Genomic DNA, 5,795 nt, shown 5'->3' on the forward strand with positions numbered 1-5,795 from the left:
AGCCCCCCCCCCCCCCCCCCCCCCTACAGTGAAATGCTCTGCCTACGAAGCCGTGGCAATCCAGCATCACTACAAAATTGTTCAGCCATTGGTCGAACACTTTTAGTAATTCTAGAGCTGTTGAGTTTTCTGAATCTGTATCTATCCATCTATATGCAAAAGTTGATGCCATCATATCTGACGCAGCGAAACTTGTGAACAATTGAACTGTCGGGACTCCTGCTCTGATTTTCCTGTACTATGCATCGACATCCGGATATCAGGAAGAGAAATGTCCAACTAGCTTTGATAAATCCACATGGCACCTACTCTTTCGATCCAACTACTTTGCAGTGTTCTCAGTACTGAGTCTAAATTGATTTTGTTTTCAGTAAGGATCTCAAGTTCTCAATTATGACAACATTTGGTTTTCAGTAGTGAGTCTAAGATCTTACATTAGTTAAGAGTTCAAATCGATAGCTTCCTGTTTTTGCAAGTTCAAAATGAATATTGGTCCAAAAAATAGAATCAGCTTTGCCCATTTTCCCATATTCTGCTTCCTTGTCTGTTTTGTAACTATTCCAGGGCATGCAATTTTATTCGGTGTGGACATTGATCATATTAATTTTTCCCCATCATGCAATCAGTTCTACTTGTAAAATTTGTTGGAGAAAACTGAATATTATACGAAAGTGCTGATGTGATCACGAGCTGCAGTGCTCTCGGTATCTGGACCGCAAGTCCTTCTTGTGATGAGTGCGGGTGGACTGGTCTATCCAGGTGGAAATTCCAGCGATGACAGTAAACCCGCCAAGACATTCCCCGATTCATTACATGAGTTGATTTCATCGTCCAGCCTAGCTGCAGTCATTTTTCCATTCACCCCCGACTCCTCCGCATGTCCATTTGTTTGGTTCACCCCAAGCAAAGTTGCGGTCATTTTTCCATTCACCCCCAACTGTTCCCCATGTCCATTTGCTTGGATCACAGCAGTACCATTTTCAGCCATGCGGTCCTCCAGGCCAAGACCGTCTCTAATCTCCGCAAATGGTTTCATTTCTTCAGCACAATGCTTAAACAGTCCAACGAGGCGCTCGTATGCTTGTACACTTGCATCCCTCATTCTTACAAGCTCCATGGCCTGCATGTACATGTTGAAATGCCTGTAACTGAATGGGTTGTTGCTGCTAGCATTGTCCCTCTGGTATTGACTAAGATGCGGAGGCAGGATGTCCCGTGCGTCTCTTGTCCACCGCTTCACAATATGCTTATGTGGTATCTCCATTACTCGGATGAAGTCGAGAACCTACGTCAGTAAAATTCAACCCATGAGTTGCTTGTTTGTATTATGAAATATGGTACAACTATAAGTCAGTACCTTTAGAACATGGCTGCACAGCATCCCCATGTGGGAGAATTGCCCGCACTCACAATCAAATTCATCACCACCGTCTATGACGGTCACTTTGTATGAAACCCTACACCATCTCTCTCTCCTTGTTGCGTCCGTATGTATTGCCACGTATGTTTTCCCTTTCTCAACCTCTTCCACCTGGTAAGCACTGCATTCATATATGATGTGGCCAAACTGCTCAAACATTGCCCTAGTGTATATCTTGCCAGCATGCCTTTCAGTGGCCATGTTTGCTCGGAACAATGGTCGCCCCTGCAAAATACAAGTGTACGGCGGACAAATCAGATAAGAAAGAAACATGATAATGACTTGTCTGAACTACCGCAGAAGAAGTACATTCTTACAATTAGGGTCCTCTTCTCCTCATAATTTTCCGCCGCTTCCCTGTCGAACTGCAGCACCATGTATTTTCTCACAAACAGATGCATAGGACATCCTGGAGGTATATAGTTCTTCAACATATGGTTCGCGCTTTCACTCCGCTGAGTGCTAGTCATTTTAGCACAAAACACACCCTTGAAGTACGGCTTTGCCCACTTGTGGCGCGTCTCATATATATTAGTCATGTACTCATGTGACTTCAAGTTGTATTTATCTATTAGATACTTCCAGGCCTCTTCAAAGTCATCAATTGTCAGCATGTGATTTACGACCTTGTGAATCTGCTTGGAAATCACTCTTTTTGGAGTACAATTGACCCAATGACTCTTTCGCCTTCTTCAGCACATGCCACTTGCACCACCGGTGCGCCGTATTTGGCATCACGTTCTGTATGGCCACCTCCATCGCCCGATTTTGGTCTGCAAAACAAAATGTATAGCATCTGGGTTATCCACGCACGAACAGTATACCAATTCATTACGATATTTTGTACGCTCATACTCCTAACCAACTCTTTTCAGACCTGTTAGAATTGTTTGCGGTGCATTGCCACCCATCATTCTGACAAACTCTGCGAAAACCCATTCGAATGTTTCCACCTTCTCATCTCTCACCAACACGCCAGCCAGTATAATGCTCTGGAAGTGGTTGTTCACTCCAACGAACAGCCCGAAAGGCATGTCGTACAGGTTGGTCTTGTAAGTCGTATCGAAAGTCACAACATCTCCGAAAAAGGTGTGCTGCAATCTGTTGTTCCCATTAGCCCACATAAGAGTACTTATCCTCCCGTCCTTGTCAGCTTGTACTCGGTATGTGAACTGTTGATCTTTAGCGCGTAACTCCTGAAACACCTCCATTGTTTTGCGGACATCATCTTCAGCCTGATCACGCCCAATTTTTCCACACAAGTTCCGCAATGCTCTCTTCGTGAATCGTACATTTTCCATCTTCCAAAAAAACTGCCTATGATGCTGTACACTTTTGACAGGTTCACATTATTTTCCCGCAGCTGCTTCACCAAATCTCTGCTGTATACATCGATATGCTTGTGTGATGGCCAGTGCAAAGTCTGCCCGTACGTAGGTGACAACGAGTGATTGTGCTGATCCCGGTGCTCTGATATATACCACCCATTATCTTTTGACCGCAGCAACCGTACTAGAGCAGGGCATTCACATCGACAGGATCGAGTATTCTCGGCAATGGGTTTCCCCTGGAACATCATTAAGCATACACGACGTCAGATACTTCACGACATATCAAGAATCTCCTATATATAAGTAAATTAGTACAAGCTGAAAGATCGAACCCATACCGCACAGCCACAAACATGATAATGACTTTTCCCATATCTAATGCCGAACCCTTTCTCCCACGAATACAGATTGTAAAAGTCATAAGCTTCTCCAAGAGTATCGAAGCTGACCCCTATCTTCGGCACAATTACATTCTCACCCGGAGTTCCAGCAAAAACTCTGACCAATTTCTCAAGTGCTGTCATCCTATCCGGGCAGGGGGCACGCCCTGGTGCAGCAGCCCCAACCCTGACCCTGCGTACATCAGCCAGCATAATGCATTCTTCTTAAACACCGCAATGAGTAAATCATATATGTACAAAATTACTCCATATGTGTGTCTCATGGTTTTGCCCATGCAGCTGCCCAATGGTACAATTTCACATTCTGATGAATATCAATTGGCGCACAATATGGGCAATTGCATAGTTATCCATGGGCAATTGCAGAGTTTATAGTGATTACAGGTCCAAGTTCAAACTGAATACTATCTTTTCACCTTTGGTGGATTATAATTTGCTGTTATCTACGGCAAGCATGGGCATTTGCATAGGTTTCAGTAGACCAGCCTACACCAGGGAGATGAGTCCACCCACTAATCGTAGCACGAACCCAATTAACTGGCTACCATATTCAGACTTACAATTCTAATAAAGCTAGACATACATACCTTCTTGTCCATCCCGGAGCCTGTGGATCAGCTTGCTCTATTGAGTGTTCAGATGCCTGCGGCCTGTCATCCCGCTCTACGGTTGCTCCATGAGGCGGCGAACAGATACGCGCATCTGCGCTGGATGCACTCGCCGCCGGCACGGGAACAACAGGATATCGGGCTGGCTCCGTCGGTACCTCGCTGTCATTCACTTCCTCAATCAGAGTCCTTCTGCAAGAACACATCAATCAGAGGTAAAGTTAGATCTAGCGCCTGACCCGAATCCGAAAGCAAGTCCAAATCCAACCAGAGAGTGAGCAAGTTCACACGGAGGAGCAAGAATAGCACCTGTTGAACGGCTGCAGCAAGAACGCCATCGCCGTCGGAGCCGGGATACTGTGCAGCCGCCGCGAGCAGACTGCAGTATGACGATAGCGGCAGGGGGGGGGCGGGGGGTGAAGGAGGTCGCCCCACCTACCCATTCCTACATTTACTCCAGCTAAATCACGTCGTTAGCAGCACGCACGATTCACGGATCAGCAATCGCACGATGATCCGAGCCAAGGATCTGAAGTCAATCCATGCCGGCCTGGGAAGTACGAGCAAATCAGACCCACCGTCCAGACTAATTTATCCATTCCTTTGCACTTTCCACGTCGGATGTTGGGCCCAGCACCTGTCACGTGCGCGCGCTAAGACGCCCCCGGGGGGGCCGGGATCCGGGCCGGCCGCCGCGAGCAGACTGCAGTATGACGATAGCGGCAGGGAGTGGCCGAGGTATGAAGGAGGTCGCCCCACCTACCCATTCCTACATTTACTCCAGCTAAATCACGTCGTTAGCAGCACGCACGATTCACGGATCAGCAATCGCACGATGATCCGAGCCAAGGATCTGAAGTCAATCCATGCCGGCCTGGGAAGTACGAGCAAATCAGACCCACCGTCCAGACTAATTTATCCATTCCTTTGCACTTTCCACGTCGGATGTTGGGCCCAGCACCTGTCACGTGCGCGCGCTAAGACGAATCACGAGGCCATATTCGAGGGGACAGATACTGAGACCACTCCAGCTCGTGATCAATTCCTCCGCGTCCCCAGTGAAGCACCTATCGGCTTTTTTTTTTTTTGAGACAAAGCACCTATCGGCTATCGCTGTGTAGCTTCGTGAGTTTAGACATGGGCCAACGAAGCCCACTCAATGACAGGCCTGCAAAAAAGTCCCCAGAGTAGCGGCCCATTAGGACAGGTAGCCCAGTCGCGGTAAATTCGTGCCGAAACAAAGATCTGATGGCCAGAAACGATTCAAACACGAAATCCGACGTCCAAAATCGCTGAGGGGGTGAGAGAACTCGGATTAGGCTCGGTTATACTGTCCTAATAAAATGCCCAAAATAGTACTGTACGGTTTATTTTAGTGTGTTGTAGGTTTAGGAGGTACCAGGAATTTAAAATTGTTGGAGATGTGCGCATATGCAAAGCTAGCATAATATGGGATCACACACGTGTTTGTAGATGGTACAAGAAGTTTGTGTCTTCTGCTCGCTCGGCTAGGCAATGTTGCACCACACACCAGGAAATGGAGATAAAAGTGCAGACATTGTACCAGCAATTGCCATGGTGGTTGTATATATCCGAGCTTCATGACAATGCAAGTACTATCTTAGTGCAAAGAGGTTCTCCGGTCTCTAAAAATATTCTCGGCCACTTAATTTTAGCCCAAGTAAATTTAATAATTCTTCGGTTACTATTAGGACTTCCTCGTGCATTGTGTGAGTGCTTTGATTCAATCCCATAGGACAATTTAGTACATTCAGTCTTGTGAATCTTTGTGTAAGGAGTCTGGACTCACGTTGAATGGAGGTTCGAAAATCTCTTCGGTGCGATGAAAACAACTAAAACAGTGAAGAGTATGTAAGACATTGACTCAGAGGTTAGGGCATCTCCAATGGTGACCCGCATATTTTGTCAGACATCCATCCGTGGATAGGGAATCAGTCAATGGATAGTGATGCACGTGTTGGCCATCCAATGCTTTCCGCATACATTTCAACCACTGTTTGAACTAATCAAATGA

At 46.5% G+C, this 5,795-nt stretch overlaps 1 pseudogene; it reads right to left on the reverse strand.

Moving 5' to 3' along the window:
• Positions 1-629: 629 nt before the first annotated feature.
• LOC125531919 lies at positions 630-4,308 on the reverse strand (annotated as a pseudogene).
• Positions 4,309-5,795: the final 1,487 nt, after the last annotated feature.

Source organism: Triticum urartu, unplaced genomic scaffold, assembly GCF_003073215.2.
Source record: "Triticum urartu cultivar G1812 unplaced genomic scaffold, Tu2.1 TuUngrouped_contig_8404, whole genome shotgun sequence".
NCBI classification, from domain to species: Eukaryota; Viridiplantae; Streptophyta; class Magnoliopsida; order Poales; family Poaceae; genus Triticum; species Triticum urartu.